Consider the following 6,000-nt stretch of genomic DNA (forward strand, 5'->3'; position numbering starts at 1 on the left):
TCTGATTGTTCAGGGCTTTGCCCTGAAAAACAAACCAGTGCACGGTTGTCACCTACTTTGTTGACTTTATATGTGTACAGTGCATGTACATGTTCTCTAAGTCTGCAAAGAACAGGGACTTGTGTATTTATATTCATAGCTTCCAGTACATGCTTGTGTACCACACTGAGAACCTGACTGAAAATCCTAAATTTCCTGAAGGGCTTTCACCCGAAACATTGATTTTCCTGCTACTCAGAGGCTGCCTGACCTGCTGTGCTTTTTCCAGCACCACACTCTCGATTCTAATCTCCAGCATTTGCACTCCTCACTTTCACCCTGACAATCCTAAATTGTTGGTCAGAATAATTCCCCTCACATTCAGGATTATCCAACAAATGTTGTCCAATTAGAGAAACATGTCTAATGTTAGATATAGTATGATGAGTTTTGCAAGCGTGGGTTGATTGGCTATGGTCAGTACCTTGCTTGGTAAGAACAGCAGAGGGATATGCTGTTTGATACAACTTGCCAGTACAATGTATATACTGTGATGGAATCACACCAGAACTAAAATTCATTGCTTATTTGTGCGATAGGCAGAACATCTTTTTGGCTTGATGGCATCATCTTGTTGGTGGCAAACACCATCTGTGTCGCTGGTACATTATAGCAGCTTGAAACAGCTAGCTACATCCGTTACTCAATCATTTGAGATAATTTATCCTTCCAGGATAATCTGAGGCAGACTCACTTTTCAGAACCAAGAGTGAATTGCCACAGGGCATTCCATGAATTTACATGCTATACAGTGAGAAATTTGATCATGATAGCCATACATTCTCCATAGTGTCAACCAGGGACAATGGTAGCACTCTTGCCTCAGATGTAAAGGACAGAAGTTTAACCACTGCAGTTCTTGTACTCAACAATTTAGGCCCTTGTACCATTACAGTACTAAGGAAGTAGTGCACTGTTAAAAGGTACCATCTCTCAGATGAAACTTTAAACTGATGCCCTCTCTGTCCTCTAGTGGGCACAAGATTATTTTGAAAATCAGCTTGAGTTTCTTCCTGGCATTCTCCCAAAAATTATCATGAAATCAATATCACTAAAACAGATTATCGAACCATCACATTGTTGTTCATGGGAGCTTGCTGTGTGCACATTGGCTGTCATGTTTCTTACAAAAGTTAACTTCAAAATGACATCATTGATTTTAAAGCATTTTTGATAGAAATGATAGAATCCCTGCAGTGTAGAAACAGGCTATTCGGCCCATCAAGTCCACACTGACCCTCCAAAGAGCATCCCACCCAAATGCACCCCCTTACCCTATCCCTGCCTTTCTCGTAGCTAATTCACCTCACCGACACATCCCTGGACACTATGGGCAGATTCGCATGGCCAATCCATCTAATCTGCACATCTTTGGACTGTGGGAGGAAACTAGAGCACCTGGAGGAGAATCTTCCGAAGTTGTGAAAAGACTAATAGAAAGGTAAATATTTTAATATCCCCACAACTAAAATACCCCAATACAAAAAATGATATCACAAGGTTCTGTATATTGAGTGAGGTGGAAAAATGAAAATTAGAAAACTACACAGTTATTGCATTCAGTGTTTAACTTTCTACAGAATAGAAAGTAAAAGCTGAACTGAATAAATTAAGTATTTCCTTATGAAGCATGTAGTTATATAGTATAATTATTAGTGTTGTAATGATGATATGTAAAAATGAAAATATAACGTGACACAATAATCAAACATCAGCTAGAAATATTCATGTCTTTGTCAGAGGATATGGAGTATTATAAAAAGAGGCAGAAAGTGGAATCTTAAACACTGGAACATTCTTGTGGCACGTCAGCAAATATATTACTTGGCATTCCACCATTCACCCAAGTACAACCTTTCCCACAAAATCCCATTTTCAAATAATTTAATTGTGTTAACTGAATGAATATTTTCACAATATACATGTCAGCGATTGCTTAGTTGGTAGCATTAAGGTCTTTAAGTCAAAGGTTATGGGTTCAAGTCCCACCCCAAGGATTAAGCACAAAATTCAAGCTGATAATTGAATGCATTATAGAGGGAATGTTGGACTGACAGAGCTACTGTCTTTTAGATGACATCCTAAACCAAAACCAATGTCTCTCTTCTAGGGTGGATGTAAAAGATCCTGTCACACTTTTGAAGAATTGCACGGGAATTACATCTGATCTCCTGTTGATTCATATTCCCTCAAATCAAATTAATCAAAATAAATTTCTGATTATTATCACTTTATTGCTTATGGGCGATGTTGTTTGCACTTTAATACAATATCTCACACTGCAACTCCAAAAGTACACTGATCTGTAAAACCAAAATGGGACATGCCAGGGTTGTGAAAGATATTATATAAATGGCAGTCTCTCTTCCTATCTTATAATTGCACTATGCTTTGACATGGAAATTTATGGACTATCCGTTAAATTCTCCAAAGCACATATGGTGTCATCACTGGGAGTTTCCAATAACTAGGATGACTAAATGTGTGGAAAACAAAATTGAATCACTCAGAAGCAACATTGCCACTATGTTTTGGAAGCCCTCACAGATAATCAAATCAGAATTCAGTATCCACCAGAAAATCAGTCACCAGTCTCAGTTACATGTACTAGACAAATTCACAGATATATTACTATCTTTCTTTATCATGGCAGCTTTTAATTCTAGATTTACTCAGAATTCCACATATTCATCTACCCACAACAACATCTGATTACCTGGCCTAACAATTATCTGTCCACCTCACCTCCTTAAAATTATTCTAGGATGTCCATCTCTACCATCTTCCAAGGTAGAAAGTTTCAAAGTTGAGCAATCATAGAGAAAGAAATTCCCTCTATCTTTGTTCTGAAAGGACAATTACTAATTTTTAAACATTCGTCCCTAGCTCTGGACTCGACCACAAAAGGAAAACATCCTGGCCCACATTCACTTTTATCAAGACAAATCAGGATTTTGCATACATCAATTAAGTCACCCTTCATTTTTCTAAACTCCAGTGGAAACAAACCCAGTCTGTCGGACCTATCTTCATAAAACAACCTGCTCTTCCAGGTATCACTCCAGTAAACCTCTAAACCTCTTCCAATGTATTTATAAATTTCCAAAAATAAGGAGATCAAAACATAAACATTATTCAAGATATAGTCTCACTAATGCCTTGTATAATTAGTTTTCTGTTCAATTCCTCGTGTAATAAATGATAGCCCCATAGCCTTCTTCATTGCTTGCTGTACCTTGATACTATCCTTTTGTGACTCATATACTCGATCAACTTGACTAAAGTGATCCAAAGTGGGGGTCAAGACCCCAAGTCGGATTGAGAGTTTAGACTTTGGGATAATGATCTCCATGTCAACTGTGCCGGTGACCCTGGCACTCTCAGGTTCTCATCCTCCTTCTCTCCATTCTCACCTCGGGTCTGTGATCAGTTTCAAGCTTTGAAACAGGGTTACAGAAAGACAAGTTTGAGAAGCACTGATACAGATCTCTCTACACCTTGGATTTCTGCAGGCAGTCTCTGCTTTGTTTAAGCCATGTGAACAGCTTCACATTTTCCCATGTTAAATTCCAACTGCCACGATTTCACCCACTAACTCAAACTAAACTATCTGTATCTGATGAAGGGCTTATGCCCGAAACATTGACTCTCCTGCTCCTCAGATGCTGCCTGACCTGCTGTACTTTTCCAGCACCACACTCTCAACTCTGATCTCCAGCATCTGCAGTTCTCACTTTCTCCTATCTGTATCTGACTGTAATGTCCTCTTCACAACATTGATTCCTGCCTATTTTGTGTTACCTATAAATTTAGTTACCATGCTTTCTTCATCTAACTCATTAATATAAGTTGTAAAAAACTGAGACCCCAACACAGACTCCTGTAGGATTTCACTCATCAACATCCTGCTGAGCGGAAAAAGACCCAGTTATGGATATTCTCTGTATCTTTCCAGTCAGTTGGTCAATCTTCACTCCCTGTTGATATATTCACACCATACTTTATGCAATAACCTTTTATAACCAGAGGAAGTGGTGGACGCCGGTACAATTGCAACATTTAAGAGGCATCTGGATGGGTATATGAATAGGAAGGGTATGGGGGAATATGGGCCAGGTGCTCTATGATGACTATATGACCTTGTCAGATGCCTTCAGGAAATCCAGTACAGTATATTAACAGGCTCCCCTTTTAGGAGAAAGTGAGGACTGCAGATGCTGGAGATCAGAGCTCTCCAGAAATGTCGATTCTCCTGCTCCTTGGATGCTGCCTGACCTGCTGCGCTTTTCCAGCAACACATTTTCAGCCCAGGCTCCCCTTTTAGTTCAACACAAGCTACTCTTTCATTTCTTTTTAATTTAACTTATTTTTCTAATCAACCTGTTTAGAGAGATGTTATTACACACCTCCGGAACAGGTGGGAGTTGAATCAGGCCTGTTGGTGCAGGGATTGAGGCACTACCACTGCACTACAAGAGGACCAACTTACTCCTTCAAAGAAATTTAATAAATTGACTAAAAGTGATTTCCCTTTCACAAAACCATGCTGACGATTCCCGATTACCTTGAGATACACCCCAGCCCCCAAGTACCCAGCTATAACCTCTTTAATAATCTACAGTATTGTATAGCCCGCCCCACTTGTCAGATGTGCTATCCTCAACGTCTCCACCATGTGTGCACATACGGGCAGTGCAACTTATGAACTTTGGAACTAACTGTAGCCAGTAAACGATTGGGGAACTTCAGCCCTTTTTACAAGAAACCTCCTCCAATGTCATCTGACCACTGACGTTGCTCTTCTGACTAAGCAGATCTGGGGTTGTTGGGTTACTTTATAATGGGGAGGGGTCTGTTCACAAACCCCCCAAAATAACAACTCTACAGCCAGAAGGCACTGATGAAAATGATAACTTGCCACATTTTCTTTCCCCGGGGGGGAAAGTAAGTGAGAGAAAAAGGAAAAGCCCGCTTAAGAATCTGGCGCACAGTGATCTGTCAAGAGTGAAGGCTCATTCAAAACTAACAAGTTATCGCGAAGCAGAAAGACCTGATTAAAACAAGAGCCTCCTTACCCACCGAGGACTAGATGGAGCAATCACTCCGTGAGTTCACGATTTCCGTTTGTGGACGGATCCCACACACAAAACACTCGCTGGGGTGCACGAACCCGTCCAGATCCCAGACCCAGTTGGACTCTCGGCTATTTTTTTTCGACTCAGGCGGAACAAAACAATAAAAAGTACCAAAGTGTGGCCACCACTATTGATCAACCCCCGGTTGGCCCCGGGCTTCCCCGGCTCCCTGTCACCAGGCTCTGGTGCTGGGGGTAGGGGGTCGAATTGCTGGCACTGGGGGGGGGGGCACTTACCTAACGCCCTGCCCCGGGACGGAGGCTAATCTCAGCTGCGGAAGAAGCGGCGGCCTCTCTATATCCAGAAGTCGAGTCTCTCCAGCTTTTCGAGTACTTGCGGAACACCGCTCGGGGTTGCATCACTGCCTTTATATACAGTGAGTGCGAGCCTCTGGTATTTACAAGCCCAGTCCCCTGACGTCATTCTATTTATAGAGAAGGGAAGCTTTCTCGTTGGTGATGCAACCAACCCCAATCCAAGGAAACTGAGCTGCCCGCACCATAAGAGGATCACATCAGTTTGATTAAAGTCAGCGATGGCATAGTAATGAAGAAATGTGGCCCGGAGCAGCGAAATGACCGTAGATAGCAGGCATCTGATGGGGAAAACGAGCTGAACACTGAGCTTTAGGCTGCTTATTTAAAACAGACAAGAGATTTCCAGGACACTCTTGTTTTCGAAAATATGTATCTCATTTTGTGAACAATTATAGACTCCTTCGTGCTGACTGTGCGGCTTTTCTTTGACACAGATACATTTTCTAATGTATCATTTCTTGTGTTTTATGAAGCGGGGCAAATCGAAACCTGACAAGCCACTTCAGAAA

The 6,000-nt window shown here is 41.4% G+C and overlaps 1 protein-coding gene across 3 annotated transcripts in view; it reads right to left on the bottom strand.

Annotated features, from left to right (window-relative positions):
• Positions 1–5,565, bottom strand: part of atf3 (activating transcription factor 3) — a 28,170-nt gene extending 22,605 nt beyond the window's left edge. The window contains exon 1 of one of the 3 annotated variants that reach the window (XM_072580814.1): positions 5,115–5,403. The gene's annotated coding sequence lies outside the window, so the exon portion shown is untranslated. The other 2 variants (XM_072580815.1, XM_072580813.1) reach the window with 2 other exon arrangements.
• Between the last annotated feature and the right edge of the window lie 435 nt (positions 5,566–6,000).

The sequence above is a fragment of the Chiloscyllium punctatum genome, chromosome 11, assembly GCF_047496795.1.
Source record: "Chiloscyllium punctatum isolate Juve2018m chromosome 11, sChiPun1.3, whole genome shotgun sequence".
In the NCBI taxonomy this organism is placed as follows: Eukaryota; Metazoa; Chordata; class Chondrichthyes; order Orectolobiformes; family Hemiscylliidae; genus Chiloscyllium; species Chiloscyllium punctatum.